General features: G+C 39.3%; 1 protein-coding gene across 3 annotated transcripts in view; it reads right to left on the bottom strand.

Moving 5' to 3' along the window:
* Positions 1–18,536, bottom strand: part of LOC119546043 (hemicentin-2) — an 87,638-nt gene that overhangs the window by 44,148 nt on the left and 24,954 nt on the right. The gene's annotated exons all lie outside the window — the stretch shown is intronic.

The raw sequence follows: 18,536 nt of genomic DNA, 5'->3' as shown, positions 1-18,536 counted from the left end.
GAACCCATAAGAAAAACAAAGGACAACAATTTTTGTTTAATTCTTAATAATGCATTATACCTCAACAACTCAACCTGAAACTTGCCAAGAATAAAAAGAGGAAAATAAAAAGGGAAAGCTTCGAATAAAAAAAAAATGAAAACAATTTCAAGTAACTTTTTCATATGCTTAGGCGACAAAGTTTGAGATACATTGCCGACCTTTAAGCGCACCTTGAACACATGCGTATCCCAAGGATTCAGGGACTCACCTCTTCGTTCATTTTTTTCCTTTTTTTCTGGTGTGGCCCTTGGCGCATTACTCTTACTTTGGTGCGTAAATTTCAAGTGGAATTTATAGCCGCTTTATATTTGGCATCAAATATGCATGAGGCGGCGTTTAAGCCACTCCAGAAAAAAAGTGGCGCAAAAAAAGTCGAAAAGAGTGTTTGAGAGGCAATAAATTGTTGTATTTTAGCTGCAGCAGCTCCAGACTGTTTTTAGTCTGTGTGCTAAATTTAAAGATTGTTTCGGTCTGTTTCGCGGCATTTGCATTAGGGCCAATAGTCGTTAAAATCCCCCAAAAGTTATGCGGCCCATGAAAATCGCATTAAAATTAATTTGGCACTCGGCTGAAGGCCCTTAAATATCCGTATCTAATCCGATGGATAATAGCATCACACGTCAAGGTGGCAACTCTGGCGGCCAACAAAAAGAAGCCTTCACTTCTCATTTTGCGCCCCGGGTTTTCTATCTTTTTGGGCCGGGAATTTATGTCAAAAGTTTCGTTTCTTGTTATTTTTCCAAGTCCTGGGCGCTGTGCCCATTTCATTCATTTATTCTGGCCGTCTCTGTCTGCCATTAAAGTTACTTTTGTAGAGCTTTTGGCCTGGTTGTCAACGCATTTCTTTGCTCATTTCACTTGACTGCTTAACGGGAGGAAGTGCGGGGAAATCCAGGGGAAAAGCCGGGAAAAATCACGGGTGAGACAGAGAGAGACTGAGTTAGTGCTGTCCATTTTCGCAGGATGCGTTTCTAATTAAAAACTTTGGATGAAGAGAAAGGGGCGAAGAAGTTCAGCTCGCTGCACTTAGGCAAATTGCCAGATGTTGTGCTGTTCCACTGAATTATCCTTTAGAATACTTTGGGTCAACATTTAAGGAGACGTGAAAGATGCATTTGTTAAAGGAATACATACTATAGTAATTGAACGATATCAGAACAGATCGAGTGAAACCTTAAGCCAAAAAAGGTTATGTTATTTATTTTATTTTATTATTACTTATTCACATGATTATAATTAGACTTCTTCGTCCGATTGACAAATAAATAAACATAATGTTGCCTTATGGCAACCCATGTCAATCATTTCGCCGTTAAACATGACAGTGCAGGACTCGTGGCCATTAATATTACTCGTTCCATTACTCCAATACAAAAAAGGTGCCGCCCTTCCAGAAGCCACAGATTTAAATTGTCCTTCTTGTTCCCGATCGTTAATGCCCAGCCAATAAAATTGATTCCTCATAAGTTTCTTATCCAATGCAGCAAACTCAGTCTCATTTTGGACAGCTGCTAGATGTCCACCCAATGCAAAACAGCTGTCTTCTGCATCAAGCCAATTTTTTTTGTCCTTGCGTTCGATATAAAAATATCTTGATCCTATCCGCTCAAATTCTGACAGGATGGGCTTCGTTGCTGGTAGCCGAGTGTTCTGTACTTCTGCTGGTCTGCTTTGCATCTTGGCTTCAATTCTTTCAAAATTCACCTTTGTTTCGCTCCTTATGCTGTCCAACTTTTCTTGGGTTTCTTTTAGCTGACGAGCAATCATATTCAACTGTTCCCGAACCTTCTGATTGTGATCGATGAATGGCCTTTGGGCGGTAAGGCAAAATGCACCACATTGATTCGGGGCATCCTTCAGAATACAAACTGTATCCCCATTATCATGGGACTTAGCCAATCCATGAAGATTGCAGACGACAGAGGCATACAGAAAATAAAATCTGAGCTTGAGCATTTTTCGGGCGTGTAATCTTGTATACTGAATGTTTGCAACTGATTTAAAATATATTTCCAAGCTCAAATGGACGCCAGAGTACTCAGTGATAAACACAAAGAGCTTTTTGTTTAGAAAAAAATGTCATACTTTTATAAAAGGCGATAAAACAATCAAGAACAAACGCCTTTTTTATAAAATGTGTTTAGAATAAGAAGTCACATTTTTTTTGATAAAATAATTGCTTGCTGAATAATTAACTCTTAATTCTCTTAAGCGTTAACTCTTAAATAAAATTAAGTGAAAACGAAGCACCGCCGGTCGATCCCATCAATGGCTGATTAATCGACACTTTTAAAGAAGAAATGTCAACGCTTCCTTATATTTTCGATTTCGCCTCTTTTATTGTCGGACATTAAGAATTCACGAAATGTTAAGTGCAATTAATGGGGCGAATGCAAAAATGGTGAGAAAAAGCAATGGCAGAAACTTGCAACTAATTAAATTATCGTTAAAAAAGGCGCACGAAGGAAGGAGCAAAAAGAAAAATTACTTATAATTGCTGGAAATTAAAAATAATATGCAAGAGGAGTGAAAAGGAGTGCAAAGGCAGCCTCAATGAAAGCATAAAAAATTCAATTTCCGCTCAGGACAGGGTCAAGAGTTTACATTTTCATCCCAACTAAAAGCTAATGGAGCCAAAAGGACAGACGCAACGGAAGCAGCCAAGTTTTTATTTATGTATTTTATGAAAATTAACTCCGAGATTGTTCAAATGACTTGAATCAAGGTTTAAGAGGTTCATCAGATTGCATCTCTTCTGAAATTATTAATGAGGATCGTAAAACACGAAGAGGTACAGTAACTCATAATGGGTAGAAAAGTGTGCATTATAAGGTTTATAAAGAATTCCGAATTCCGTAGGACAATCTGCACTCGTTTGAATACCGAAACTCATATCGGTTCGGGGTGTTGCAAATCTTGCAAAATTCGAATACACAAAATTCCTATTTGTTCGAAAATAATTGGACTAGAAAATTATGTAACACAACAGCTTTTCGCATCATCTAGTTAATTTGTATTTTCCTCGATTTTCTGCTGAGCTGAAAATGTATGTACATTTTCCATAGAAATTTTCAGACCAATTCAAGGGAAGCAATTCGATTACGCCTGAACGGCAAGAGCTGGAAAATTTTCTAGAACATTTGGTCAACGGCCTTTGCATTGGGCATTGTTGTCTCTCTTCGGGCCGAGAACTCTCAGACCAACACCTTTGGTACAGTGAAGCTTCTGTTGCTGCAGCTACAATACGCAATTATGACGTGGGAATTATATTAAAATGGAAACAATGACGAAGGCAAAGGGGCCGAAGCGTCGGAGGAGGAGGTGGGAAACCCCAAGCTGTGAGCTCTTTTGTGGCTGCCTTTGGGAAACTCGAGAACCCAGCGAACGTAGAATATAGGAACTAAGAACATACACAGATAAAAACGAATTGCAAATAGACAACCTTAAATGTTTAGAAACGTAATAAAAGAAATTTTCTGAGGTCTTGAAATCACATTAAGGTCACTTTTAAGGTCCAAGTTTAGTTTTTCACTGCATACTTTTGTACACCTTTCGAATTTTTTCTTTGATTATGATATTTTATCTTGATATTTTGGTGAGTTACAATTTGACCTTATTTAGCTAATACGCTGGTATCTGAACCGAAATACTTTTTTTTAGTGTAGAACCGGAGCTCTAGACCAATTCTACGGCACTGAATTTTGCCCTTGTTAATTGCATGTTCTGCATATCACTTATAAATGCACCCACACAATCACAACCAGTCAACTTCGCACTTACACAGACACCTTGCCTCACATGTCAGGACACACACACAGAGGAAAGAGACGGCAACAGGGCAAGCGAGAGAGATGGCAATATGGATGGAGCTACGAAGACTTTGGGAAAAGTTTGCCATAATTGGATTTTCAGAGTTAATTACCAGCATTGAATTTGGCCATAAAATGTAAGAAATACCTACGCTCTCCCTGTCTCTTTCTAGGACTCTCTATCCGTCTCTTTCGCACACTTGATTACAATGTAAGTTGGCATAGATTTTTGATTTTAATTGGAAACAAAAGTTGGTGAAACATTTTGCCTTCTAGTTAGGGTATGTTATAGTTGGAAATTAGATACACAGAGGGCAAACAACATCACATGTATTTATTTGTATTTATTTTTACACCTTAAATAAAACAGCTTTATTTTTAAGCACTATTGATTAACTTATTTATTATTTTATAGCGTTTCTCTGAGTTCCCCATCGACTGGATACCTTTAAGGTTCGTAATACCCTGATTGCAACCGCAGGGATAAATAGACACAGAGAGAGGTCTGTAAAGTTATGCATAATGCGGACTCAGGACGGCGAGGAGATGCCAAAGGATGAAGGACCAAGACCAGGACCAACAGAAGCTTTGGAATTATGTCTTATTATTTTGCCTGCAGCCTGTGGACGGGGCGAAGAACAATGGCAAATCACACAGCCAGGACCAAGAGCAGGACGCTAAAGCTGGCAATCGGGTTGTTGTCCTGGCACTGCACCAAAGTCGCAATCTCAACGCCTTCTATTCCCAGCCCCCACTCCCTGAATTGTCTTTAATGTCTTTATGCTTAAGCCAAATGTTGGCCGGTCTAGAGAATCCCCACACAGGGAAAACTATTTGAATAGTGTTACCTTAAGAATACAAGTAGTAGTATTAAAATATCAAATGTCGAATTGATGTTTGAGAAAACCTTTAACCATTATGATGTGTTCTTTTAAGTATGGCACATTTAAGATGGAAAATCTTCAACTGTGAACTCGTCTCGAAGTTTTCTTTCTCTGCATTCGAATACTTGGCCTTTTCTTCGGTCCTTGCCAACTTCAGAATCCTTTTGGCCAAAAGCAGAGTCGATAAAAACTGCAAATGGTCTCCTGCTCCTGGCCCATAAAATGCAACATAATTTTCTTATGACTCACACACAGATAGACAAAGAGGAGAAAAAATAGCTGCGAGCAAAAAATCAAACCAAACGATTGCAAGAAGGTGAAAGAGAAGGGTTAAGGTGTTAAGGGGTTAAGGGAAGGGATTCAGGGGGACCGAATCCGCTACTGTTACAATGAATGTTATCTGTTTTAAACGGCGCTCCCGTTTATCCTGGCTACCAAAGGCAGAGGCAAAGCCCAAATAAAAGCAAAAGCCAAGATACTGAGACAGCAAAAGTCAACGAAACGGAAGAAGATTGCAATTTAAAGGCGGCGGAAAACGGGACGTGGGGCCAGCGGTGGGTTAAGGTGCGGCAAACTGGTTTTTTGTGTGTCTGCAGAAGAGTACAGAGAAATATATTGATGGCCAAGTTGCAAGCTCCTCGGTCGAAGAATAAAGGTAATAAGAAGAAGCCTCAAGTTGCACAAAATCAGAAATGCTAAAAAGGAACGGCAGGAGAAACGTGACAACATTTAAGTGGCACACTTAACCCACACAAGTGATTGGGGAATAATTTAACCCTAAGGGAACTAGGCAATTTTAGGAATAACCCCATCAAAAGATAACCTTGTAAAGTTCTAGACATGTTTTATTTGCTTTGCTGAAAACGCGAATTCTTCAGAATAGTACGTTGTACGTAAAAAACAAACATAAAGCTTACCCCGTTATATATTTTTCTTCTTAAATGAAAAACTTTTCAATAAGAAACTAAGAAACTTCTTAAATGAAAAACTTTTTAATAAGGAACTAGAATATTTCAACGATATTTGTAGTTGGAATACTATCCACTTTTGGTCATAAGAAAAATAGTGTGTGAACCTAAAGAAAACTTAATTTATTTCCTCAAGATAGGCTAAGTAATCGCAAAAGAAATGAACATGAATATATTAAGACAGCAATGGGTTAAAAACCAAAGAGAAAATCGCATGTTGCAGCTGTTGCAGCGCATATATCGAAAGGTGGCAGAGGGTGCATGGGGGGTTATGGCATCGGCAGATGGGGACACCTATATCTACCTACCGTTATTTCATTACAACTTTTGCATGACAATGCGGAAAAGTGGGAGAACACAAGAAGCTGCAAACGAGAAACTCTCCGCTTCGGCGAAAGAAAAAGGGGCTCAAGATTCGCACAACCAAAGTCGAGGAGATATATGAACGAGTTGTATCTTACAGAGGCAAAAGTACACACACATATATATGTGGGTATATATGAAAAAGGCAACTTTTTTCCAGCGGCAGCGGCATTTATGCGTTTTTATGCAGCGGGCTCCAAATTGCTTTGGCCAAAGTGGAAAAACCAGTTCGAGCTTCAACTTTGGCTGCAAGATACTCACATGAGCCGCACTCGCAAGCCCCTTAACCCCCGGTCTTAACCCTCTGGTGCGAATGTGTGTGGTTAACATGGCTTAAGAAACTTTTGTGCCCCCAAAAAAGAAATATAAGCAACAACAGATAAGTTGCAACTTTCGAAAGTTCCACAAGAACTGAAATGTTTTCGTAGCTCTTTATTCTTGTTGCCTTTTTTCTTGTTTACAAGTGACCTCCTCCTCCTTCACATTCGCCCCAATCCTTCCCCTTTTTTCGGCATACATTTCGGTGAGAAGAAGTCGAATGAAAATGCAATTTTCAAAAGCAAAACAAACACTTGTTGATTTGCAGCCAAAGAGAGTCGGGGGCCGCAACCGAACTGGTGTTGAAATATTAATAAATAAGCCTGGCAACTTTGGCAATTTACGCCAGCTAGCTCTAGGGTTGCCACCCGCTCTTGACAAACCGCAAAGCCAACGGGCCAAAGGCAGCTGAAATTTTTCTTGCTGCCACAAAAAGTTGCACATGCATGGCAAAAAACACCCCTTCTCTTAACCCTCTGTCGACCAAATCAAAAGCGGGCCAAGTGCGCCAAACTTTTGCACTCGAAAAAGCCCAGAAGAGAAGCCGAAGAAAAGGCGGGCGAAAAAAGCAAGGGAATACAGTAAAAGTACACCAAGAATTTTCCTTTTTCGCTGTTGACTTTTGGGTCAGAGTTTTCCCCCGAACTTTTCCAACCCGCGCACTGCGGGCGCGTATCACTTTATCAACACTGGGGAAAATTCAATTTCACTTGCCCATATGCAGGCGGTGGCATTGCCCCAGGGGGCGTGGCACTTATCATATTCGCGCAAACTTTTGGCATTGCAAAGTTCAACACTTTAGCAGGTGGAGTTTATTAAAAATGCATTCGAAAATGAAGCGAAAAACGGGGTGGAAAAAAGAAACGGTCGAAATGGGTACAGATAAAGAAAATAATGGTGTACTTTTATATTTTACATGATTTTTGAGGCTAGATGTTAAGCAGATATATATAGTACTTCTAAATTCGATTTTCTGTCAACTGATTGTAGAGACTTGACCAAAAAATCCATTCTTAGCACAAACCAACACTTCAGAAAGAATTGATTTTAAAGTCTTGAAAGTTGTAGCTCTACTGCTTAAAGCTCTGTTTTGATTTGTAAAATGATTACCAGAGTCTTATACAAATAGATATATTTAATAATAATCCAGCCTGACCAATCTTAAATCTAAATAAACGAACAAGTTTTCGAGTAGTAAGACCCCTTCGGATTTCTTTCTCTGAACTTCATAAATTGCCTCCAGCTTTGGTGACCACTTTATCACTTGGCACTCCCCAGATAGACCCACACAAAATGTAAAGAAAAAAAGAACAGCAGCAGCTGGCAAAAGAAATAGAACAAGTCGAAGTAGTTTCGGTTGAACTGGAACTGCTGAAAAATACCCCAAGGCAATCTGCAAGATACTTTTGTATCTTTTGTGCTGCCACTGCACTGGGATTGCGGTTGTCCGCTGGTAATGACCAGAGCACGTTTTGTTTTCCGGGGCGACGGCGGTGGAGGAGGGCTGAAATATCTCTGGCAATATTTGAACATTTACGCTTCATCGATTGCAGTCCGCACAAATACGGCAGAAAGTATCTCGCAGATAGATACGTATTCGTAAGGTAGCAAAGTTTGCTGGCCAAACAAATAAACCACCAGAGAGAGCGGCCAGCAGAAACTTTTGTTTACCCAAGTGCAGGCGTACATGGCTGGATGCATAGGGCTTCCGAGGAAAAGCGATAAAAAGTCAGGTGAGGTTGGGAATGGCAGGAAAACCCATTGCTTGACCAACTCAACTCCAAGTTGTTGACACTCGAGTGGGTGGAAAAGTCTCCTCAAAGGGCGGAAGGATTTTCTCATTACCGGGGAGTCGGCACTTCATTGCCACTCAGACACGTGGACAATTTTCACTCTCGGCTAATTAAAATAATTCCTTCGTTCTTTCTTCATTTTTGATTGATTCCTTGCTCTTGAGAAAGCAATTTGCCCTTTTATTTATAACCTAAGTTCCCCATTTTCTGCGTTTTCTATTTTTTAAAGCAGCAGAACTCTTTCTAAATAACTGAAATTTTACAAATTAAATAAATTCCACTCTCTAAAATCCACATATGTTTTTATAATTCCGGCATATATTCTTATCTTTTCATTTAAAAAAAAAAAAATCATTTAAAGCGGAAATGAGTACGCTTATTATCGTTTGCCTAATCATAAGCAAATAACTTAACCAACCTTCTCTTTGTCAAATATTTTCTTTGTATTTATTTTTTTTTGTGCCACACACGCTCTTTGATTCAATTAAAAATCAGCCTTGCATGTCATAAATATTTCTAAATGTTTTTCTTCTGCTTAAACACGAAAAAATCAACAACAGATGAGCGAAAGGAAAACCTGTACCTCCTCGCATGCCAAAGATTTTCCCTTTTCCACACAAAGGAAGCATCATTCTAAGCACACAGGAAACAGGAAAGGAAAAGAAGGAAGGGGAAAAAAGAAAAACTGAAGGAAAAATCACTGGCAATTTGCATAAGATACAATTGAGTGAGTGTCGTTTCTTTATATTTTCCTTCTCCATTTTTTGTCCTTTCCTGCCGCTTCCTTTTCTCCCGCTTTTTCCCAACTGCCTTGCAATATCTTGAAGCTCGTGTAATGAATTATCATATTTCATGTGGAAACAAGTGGGGAACAACAGCAACAACAATGTTTGTATTCAAATTTGTGCCGCCAAAGTGAAGTTGGGACGCAAAAGGGGAGCTCAGACTCCAAAGAAATGCCGCAAAGTATGCCATAAAAATATATCCACACAGCCGAGAGCAGAAAACCAAGCTCAACCGAAAACCATAACTCACGGAGAATCTACAGCGGCGGTCAGATTCGTAGTGGGATCAGAAATAAATAAAAAATATATTTTAAAAGGAAATTAAAGTTGTTTACGTTTTTTAGTAAGTGATGAGCTAAACAAGTATATTAATTTCGAATTTTTGATTTAAGATTTTTAAGTCTAACCTGTTTCGATAATTTCTGGTCATTTCCCAGAACTTACTTCTTACTTCTTTTATAGAACCCACTTTGTAGATAATTAATACGTTACAAAAAAAGTTAGTAATATATCCTGTCAGACTTTCTTATAGACATTTTTCTACCACTTCAACCACGTCTGTAATCTTAAATAGAAAACCAGATTGAGTCGCAGTTGGAATCTTCAACATTCCTTGTTGATTTGGGTCGGGACAAGGACTTAGCTTTGGAAAGGGGAGGAGGTTTTCAGCACCCACAACAGCTGTTTTATCCCGTCACCCATTTGATTTTTTTATCCTTCTACCCGCTGGCATCCAGAGATCCTGGGAAATGACACTGGGAATATGTCAGCAAAGCTTCGCTCATCCCTTGCATTGTTCCCAGTGGGAGCAGCACTCCCTTTCGCCTTATAGACCATGTCCTGTGTCCATTCCGTGGCATTTCATTCATTTGTCCTGCGGTTCTCGACTGCAGCTTAGTGTTAAGTTCTCGTCCTCGTTTCTCTATCTGTATCGCCATTTTTGTTGCCCCAACTTTACGTGTTTTTGCGTGGTGCAAATTTAATTTTCAGCCATGCTGGCTGACACGCCCACACACACACCCCGCCGCCCCTTTGAACTCCCTTTTATTTTTGTATTTTTTGCCCGCATTTATTTTTATACATTTTTTTTTTTGCTGGAGTTTGGTTACTGACCACTCGACAAGCTTTTCCACGCTTGTTACTCATGCAACTTGGTTTTTGGCCACGGCCGCCATTCACCTCGTGTTTTTGAATCCAATTGCTGACAAAAGAATTGGGGAGCAGCTGCGCCTGGAAAAGCCGGAAAAATCGGTGTGAGGGTGGAGCCAGCAGCTGGGGGAAAACCACAGCAGTTCATTTGGCCAAGCGCCTTTCGGATTGTAAATTGCATAACCCAAAGCTCCTGTTTTTGGAGCAGGAATTTGGGGTCAGGAAGTCGTTGCAAACTGCATTCCAAAATATTTAAATACATTTTTAAATGTCGGAACAAATGTATTTAAGTAGTCTTCGATACATTTTGGTACATATTTTGATATATGCCCTTTTCCTGTAATCTATTTAAATTAAATTCTTCGAAAATACCCACAAGAAAACCGCTGCTAATTAAAGAAAACCTTATAAATAAAACTAATATTAATTCCCAAAGAATGCGGGACAAAAAGGGAAAAGTTCTGGCAAAGCAGCAATTGGGGCAGATTTCTTGGCCCCGAGACTCCTTTGCCCGGGATTTTCTCCACTTCTCAACTCTGCATGCTCGCTTTGGCAATCTTGGCAAGTTGATTATTTTTTAAAGCATATTTCAAAAAATCTCCTCAGTTTTTTCTGTCCTGCTTTCCCTTCCAGTTGCTTTGCGTTTTGCGAGTCTCGGCGCTAAGTTGGCGCTAAATTAAAAACTTTTGCATTACATATATTGCACGAGAGGATCAGAGTCGTAGTCCCAGAAATGCAGCTGGGGAGGAGCTCCTGGCCCGGGGGGAAAACGCAGGAGGAAAACAAGCTCCCTTTTCTCTGCTGCATTTTTCACTCAACAAAAAGTTTTGGCTCGCTGTTTTTGCCGCTTGTTTTGCCCAACTTTTGCTGCTACTACTGCTTGTAAAACCAATTCCGAGGAAAATGAAAGTAATTTCTCCCATTTAGCATTAAAATATACATATAATAAAAGTCAGAGGGAGTCGAGAATGCAGCAGCGAAAAAAATGAGCAAGATAAAAGGCAGCAGAAGGAAACTTCAACAGTTGCTGACAGCAACAAAATGTTTGCCATTTAAAATTGCAATGCAATAATACTAAAAATCATCATAAAAACGCAGCAAACTATGCAGAACACAAAGCAGGAGAGTAGAAATATGGGCGAAATGATGGAATGCCGCTGAACAAAGCATGACAGCAGGGCGTATACGCGATGTGCGGCGCTTTTCCGCCCGGAAAACCTCCCCCAAGAGCATCCAGTAATTAATAGGTGGAACATTGCCGGGGTTCGAAGGTAACCAAGTGCATCGCAAGGGAGTTGCGCCAAACTTAAATTCAAACTGTTGCTTAGCAAAGTTTCCAAAATAGTTGGAGAAGAGCTCTTGAAATATATGGGGAAAACTTTGAAATATGCTGGGAAAAGCAAAGAAAAAGTAAATTACTTAGCATTAATTTTAGGCATATGTGGTTCTTAATTTTACACCGATTTTGCTTTATTAAAAAGTTAATAAGATTTTAGAACACATGTTATTGCTTTGAAAATAGTTTAAATTCTGCCCTAACATTCCCACGCCCTTCCCAAAATAGTGTAAAGTTTCTCTTTATAGCCAGACATTTGTCAACCCACTGCTATCATCGAAAACCACTCGGAAAACATTCACGAGCCGAGCCTAAAACCCATCTATTTGACCCGAAATGGTTCAATAAAGCAAGTTTATGGCGTGACATCTTTTCACGCAAATGCTGGTCGGGCTATCTACATTTCCCCATTTTCCCAGCCATTAGGAGCCGCTTACCTTTTGGATTTCAGAGCTCCTCCGCTGACCACTTGGGCGGCCTATTGGGCTATTAATATTATCTCTATGGCACGCCGTACCAAAAGTGCCACAATAAATTAAAAACAAAATACCCAGAGCCGAGAAATTAGAACTCCTCGAAACCGAAAGCCCCCCTCTGAAAACGAAAAACGTTAAAACCAGAAAAACAAAAACCCAATCCCTCTATCCGGGCCAAAAATCCCCAATTTCTGTGGAAGTCCCGCTGCGACACTCAATAAACCAGCGATAGACATGCCAGTAGAGAGAGATGGCTATAGGGTGCGCAGAAAGAGACGGCAATGGGTGGCGGGAGGGAGATGGGTGTAGAAAAGTGGAGCAAATGCATGACAACATTTTCAGTTGTTGGTGTCGCTCTTTTTTGGCAGCATTTGCAGCAGCTCTTTCCACCGACAAAAAAAACTACCGGCGACAATAAATTTTCCAACTGTTTTTCCTGTCGTGTTCTTCTTGTTGTTGTGCGTCAAGTGACCCACATTATTTTTGGGTTCTTGGTATTTTTTTTTCAATTTTTGTTATACCAGTATTTGTATGTCCATGCACTGGGCAGGGATTTGACAAGGGTTAAAGCACAATGACAACAACCGCAGCACCGACAAAAATACAAAAAATATCACGACAAAATTGTAACAAAAATCAACCAACATTGCGTTCTCCTGTTTTTTAAACTTATTTCTTTTATTCCAACTTGGCCCGGGGTCAAGCTCAATTTGTTGGCCTGCTATTTCTTGGATCTGGTGGGGGAATAAAGTTTTTATCTTTTGGTAGGTGAGAGCTTATCGATGATTGTGTGGGGACTTTCCTCGAGAGCTCTTCTCGACTTTCTAGATTTTATTTGGAGAGAGGTACAATTATAAATTCGCAAGTGGTAATAACAACGATTTATCTGTAAAAGAAATTCCTTTGGTTTTGAAATCACTTATAAAGGTGCCTAAAAGTATGCAGTAAAAATTAACACATTCGTTATACAGTACTGCATACTCTTCGACACCTTTATAAGTAATTTCCGTTTCACTCTCAATAAATTAAACATAATTTCCACTCAAATCTCCTCACATCCTTCTTAGATTTAAGTCCCATTTACACTTCTATTAATTGCTGTGGTCCAGAATTGAATTTGGTTTTCATTTGGCCCAGAGCAAATCTGTTTTTAAGCCCCATTTACACTGGCCTTGCATATATGAGCTTTCGGCTTTGCGTTTCGTTTTCGTTTTCCACACTCACAATCACAATCCAAATGGGGGCTTAAAGTCACTGGATTTTTTTGCATTTTAATAGCCATTTGCGGCACTTAAAAGCCCAAAAGCAAATGGGGAAATGGCAATTGTCGGGTCGGGTTTTGTTCTTTCTGCTCTCTGTTTTCTGTGTTCCTGCCGCACTTACTCATGCTCCTCTGCTGTCCTGCTTTTTTCTCCAAGTCTTGGCCCTTTGCACCTGTTTAAATAGCCAAGTTAGTTGTGCAGCTAATTAAGTCAAGTTTATGCAAGGAGAGGGTCCCCAGCTTCCCCTTTTGACCACCGGTGTTCGCACGTTCTCACCTGGTCAAAGCCCCTCCTTTCTACAACATTTTTTTCCCATCTGGTTGTGGCATCTAATGGTTTTGTTGCTCTCCTCTTTTTTAATGGGTGGAAAAACTCCTGGTTTTTAATGCTGCAATTTTCCCCACACAAATTCCCTCCCATTTATACCCCCATTAATGGACAAATGTCTAATGAGACTGAGGCAACCAGACCACATTGACAATGATGGATTTGCTCCGGTTAATCAATACGAAATGAGGCGAAAAAGTGGGGGATGGTACCCTTGGCTCCCTATAAAACCATTTCTACCCATCCCTAAAACGGGGAGTCTCCATTTTATAGTGCTGACATTTTATGTTTTTGTTCGGAGTAGGAGACAAAATATTTTCCCTTATAGTAAAAGTTTTTTAATTGCTTTGTCGCCTTAAAACAAAAACCATTGCAAATTGCCATAGCAACATTTTCATTTCCTCTTTATGTGCGCACATTTTTTACCCATATCTTTCGAAATTTTCTAGGTGGCAAACTTAATTTCCGAATTCTCACAGGCTTCAAACCTCGAACTTCGTTAAGAGTAATTTAAATAAAATATTTATAGAGTCGGGTTGACAGAACGAAGAAGCTTAATCAGCTGGTTCGACAAAGAATTATGTGTGAATCTGGGAATCTGGGCTTGTGAAACTTTGGGCATAAATAAATTGAAATAAAATGGAGACGATATACACACAGACATTTAAATTTGCATATTGCCTTTGCTTTGCTCAACATTAATTGAAATTCATTTACATTTAAGCCGGCAATTATGTGGATTTTCCCAAGCAAAACAATTTGTAAATGATGCATAAGATAAAAACCCCAAAGCAAAGACAAAAAATCTTGGAAAATTTGCATAAATTAAAACAAAGCTGCTGCAGATGAATGACGACTTTATCTTTCCTTCTAGGGCAGGAAATTATGAAACTTTAATCTGTTTTGTTGTCCTGTCCAGCAGGGAATTCCGCATCTCAGCATCTCAGAAATTCCTGCTGCAAATTAGACAAAAATCTTTTACGCACATTGAGCAAATTGTTTTGTGGTTGTGTAAGACGGCAAAACATATCGCAAGATGTAATCCCATAATCGAAGCAATTTATAAACGTGTGTATGTTTAAATAAATTGCATAAGAGCGGCCGGCAGACTCTACATCTGAATATCCGTTGTAATGCAATCAAAAACTTTGCTAAGCGCATTATGAACAGCCAGACAAGTGAAGAAAAGTGGGGAAAAGTGATGGAAAAGTGATGGAAAACGGATGGCAAAGGGGTGGCATGGGGAGGGGCCGACGAATGACCATGGAAATCTGCTCATTGTGCATGAAGTTTACACGATTTTCGCTTTACATCTCATTCACCTGCGATTGCCACACATGTTTCCCCCTTTCCACCAGCCAAGTTTCTTCATGGTCAGCTGAGCAGGGGGAAAACCGAAAGTGAACCCTCACATAATTTGCTCAACAAATTATAATTACCATCTTATTTTCAATGGTCAAATATTTGGCCACTTTCACAAACTATTTGCACTGCTTAATTGGAAACTTAGTCTAGACCTGAAAACATACTCCAGGCCATATCAAATTGCCATGAAAATAATGCAACAATTAGTTTTGGTATCTTTGGTAAAATTCAAGATTTGCTGGGTGATTCAGGCAATATAATTATGGCTAACGATGATTGTGTAATTTGCTTCAGGTTTAATAATTTCAAAGAAAGGTACACAACTGCCGAAACATTCATCTGTTTAAACAATGTAAATATATATTAAAACTCAATAGGCCATAAAATCGAACGATTAGCTTGCGTTTCTGACCGCGAACAATTTACACGGGAAATACCCGTTTAAATGACAAATGCTTCAAAAATGTCATTCTTGCATAATTTAATTTGTGAAATATTTCAACAATTACTGCGCGAAACGGCGAAAGTGTAATTGTGCATGCGAAATTCGTGCGCCCAAAAGTCAATTTAGTGTAAAATTTGAAATGGCCTAAAAAAAAAAGATGGTAGGGTTGAAACATGTGTTCCAAGATAAAACAAAAAGCATCGCGAAATTTATGCATACGACACACAAGGTTGTGTAATTTAGCCAAGCGAAATGCTTTTCGCCAAAACCAGCAACGAAAACAAGAAGCTGTATCTGAATCAACAATCAACATTTCGCAATACGCGCAGAGTAAGAGCGGAAATTTTAAATAAACAAAAGTCCCGTGCCCTCGATAAGTAAAATTATTGTAAACATTGGCTTAAAGTCGGGCAGCAAATTTCTGCTGAGCAATAGAAAAAAGTCTACGTCAAAGTGAAGCGTAATTAAAAAGATCCGGAAAAAAGGAGGAAAATAAATACGAGGGCCGGGAAACGTGAGGAGCATTTTAGTGAGGGGAAAACGTTGCAGCAAATTGAAGGCAGCACGCAGCGAAATGATAAACAACAGGGGAAAAGTGCACACTACAAACTCCGAACTACAGACTCTCGAACTCCCGAAAAAAAGTAGAAAGTTGAGACAAAGAGCAAGCCACGTGCCAAAATGTATTGCATACTTTGTGGCGCAGACAACAGCATGTTGCCACGCCCCCACGCCCATCACTCATGCACTGGCATAACGGGTGCACTGGGGAAAAAAGGGGGTACTTAAAATAATATAAAAAACTTTTAAAAAATGTATGTTCCACTACTACTATACTATACTATATGCTACTATTTTTTAAACTTCAATGCTTCTTTTAATTCTAGGATAGCATACTTTTAGACACCTTTTAAAATAATTTTAAAACCCTTGAAACTTCCGTATAAATAACATCTATTATGTCCTTAAAAATAAAAGTATTGGAACATTTTGGTTTCCTGTTGAATTTTCTCAGTGACGGCTTGTGCCAGGGTTGTCATCATCAACAAAGTAATCATGCATCGTCGTCTGGCGTTAAAAGTTTGCCCAGCTGCCCATTTTTTCGTACCGAACCATCCTGTGCTTTTTTCTATTATTTCTACTTTCTTGTGTTTTCTTTTTTCCTGCACTGCTGCTGTGCAAAATTTTATTATTAAAATGCAAAATTGAAAATGGCAGCAACGTGCTAGAGAAGTATAGAGTGAGTTGTGGGCCCCATGTAAGTGATGCGTGACAGGAAAAGACGAGGAAAACTGGGGGAAAACAAGGTGGAAAAGGATATCCAAGGCACCAGGACGAGGCACTTCAAGCTGCTTTGATATTAAGAAGGAAAAAAGAGCACACTAAGCGTCCTTCCTTTGTTGATTCAATTTAAGTTCCACTCAAAGCTATAAACAAAATTGATTTCGCCTAAGCCCGCTTACACATATAACCTCAATTTTAGTATTCCTCTTCGGTCCAATAAAGCGGAATCAAGGCTTACCTGCAAAGAGATAAAAAAGGAAGAAGTGGGTAAGTAAATTGTATCAGATAAAAAGTGAAATTATTCTCCCATTCGCGGGAATTTGCGTTTAATTAAAAGATTAGAGACTAATAGGTAGGTAACAAAAAGTAACCAAATCGTTGGTTGTCACCTCAACTGGCGAGTGTAAAATTTCATTTAATTACAAAAAAATACCCCTGGTGCTTAGTGGTCTCAGAGCGAGACGACACGAGGGTGAACGAAAGAGACGGCTAGCTGGCAGGTATGTGTGTGATTTTGTTTAGCTGGCATTGAACAGGAAGCTCGGATTTCAGACCCAGATGCAGGCAGAAAACTGTAGAAAAATATGTAATGGGAGACTATATGGAAAATGAAGAGGTGTGGCAGCTGAGGGGGGTGAGGGCCAGGAAAACGAGACCAGGGCTAATAATAACATTTACATGTGACAGACAACCAGGCAACAGGGTGGAAGAAGCGGCAAAGAAATATGAATATGCATCATAATGCAGTGGGAATACAAAAAAGAAACTCCCAAGCTGCCAAGGAAATTTTAGCGGCAAATGAGACACTCGGAAAAAAATTGTAAAAAAAAGGAGTTAACATAGTATTGTGTAAATAAAATGAACTTGGGTGGTTTGAAAACTCTTATTTAAAATCACTTAAAAAGGTGTCAAAAAGTAGGCAAGAAAAAATCATTTTTCCCAACTGTATTCAGAACAAAACAATATTTGTTGCATAGTTTTAGACACCACACAAAGGGTTTTACCGGAAAATAAGACACTCGGAGAAAAATGTAAATAAATAAAAAAAAATGTTTATGTTATTGTTAAATTAAAATAAACTTGAGTGGTTTGAAACCTCTTTTTTAAAATCGCTAATATAGGTGTCTAAAAGTATGCAAGAAAAATCGGAATTCAGTATTAAAACGTAGTTCAGGGATTTCAAAACCAAAGTTATAAGCTAACCTAAAGTATGCAGTACTAAGTTTTTTATAATTCCAACTGATATTAAACCTTTTCTTTCGCCGTGTAAAAAGAACAATAGGAACCTGCCACCTTATTCCAAGGAATGTTCGATGGAAGCCCCCGGGGAAAACTGAACAAAAAGAACTGGGAACCTACCGAAGTGGTTGAAAGAAAAAGGGAAGCATCTGCACATATTCATTTGGCCTGCGGTGTCTGTTTGGCGATGACAGAAGTTGATAAACTGGAACAAAGAAATCAACAGAACGAGGGAATCCGCAGAGAAAACTGCTAACTGCAACAGCAAGTGCAAACTGCTAACTGCAACTGCTGATGGGCCAGATAAAGATGACGATCCCATCCGACCCGCAATAAATATATACATATATGCTAGACCCTAGACCACAAATCATTCCAGATTTTCACCCGTTCGCCCTGCAATTAAAAAACAATTTCCGGCAGATAGAGAAACGAGCAACACAAACACAATCAAGAAAAGAGGAGCCGAAATCAAATTAAAATCAAAATTAAATTTCGAAAAGGGCAGCACACGTTTTCGAGGAATACGGGAGATTACCGAAAGGTGGAAGGAATATGTTTGATGGCCTAGGTAAATGTTTGAGGGCCGAAAACGAAATGAGGAATCCCAAAACAGAAGCGGCAATAAAGAACAACAAGAACTACAAAAAGGGCAGATGTTTTCTTTTTCGAATTTTAGGGCAGCTGAGAA

The sequence above is a fragment of the Drosophila subpulchrella genome, chromosome 2L, assembly GCF_014743375.2.
Source record: "Drosophila subpulchrella strain 33 F10 #4 breed RU33 chromosome 2L, RU_Dsub_v1.1 Primary Assembly, whole genome shotgun sequence".
NCBI classification, from domain to species: Eukaryota; Metazoa; Arthropoda; class Insecta; order Diptera; family Drosophilidae; genus Drosophila; species Drosophila subpulchrella.
The sequence above is the reverse complement of the archived record's forward strand: the minus strand, read 5'-3'. Positions and strand labels throughout refer to the sequence as shown.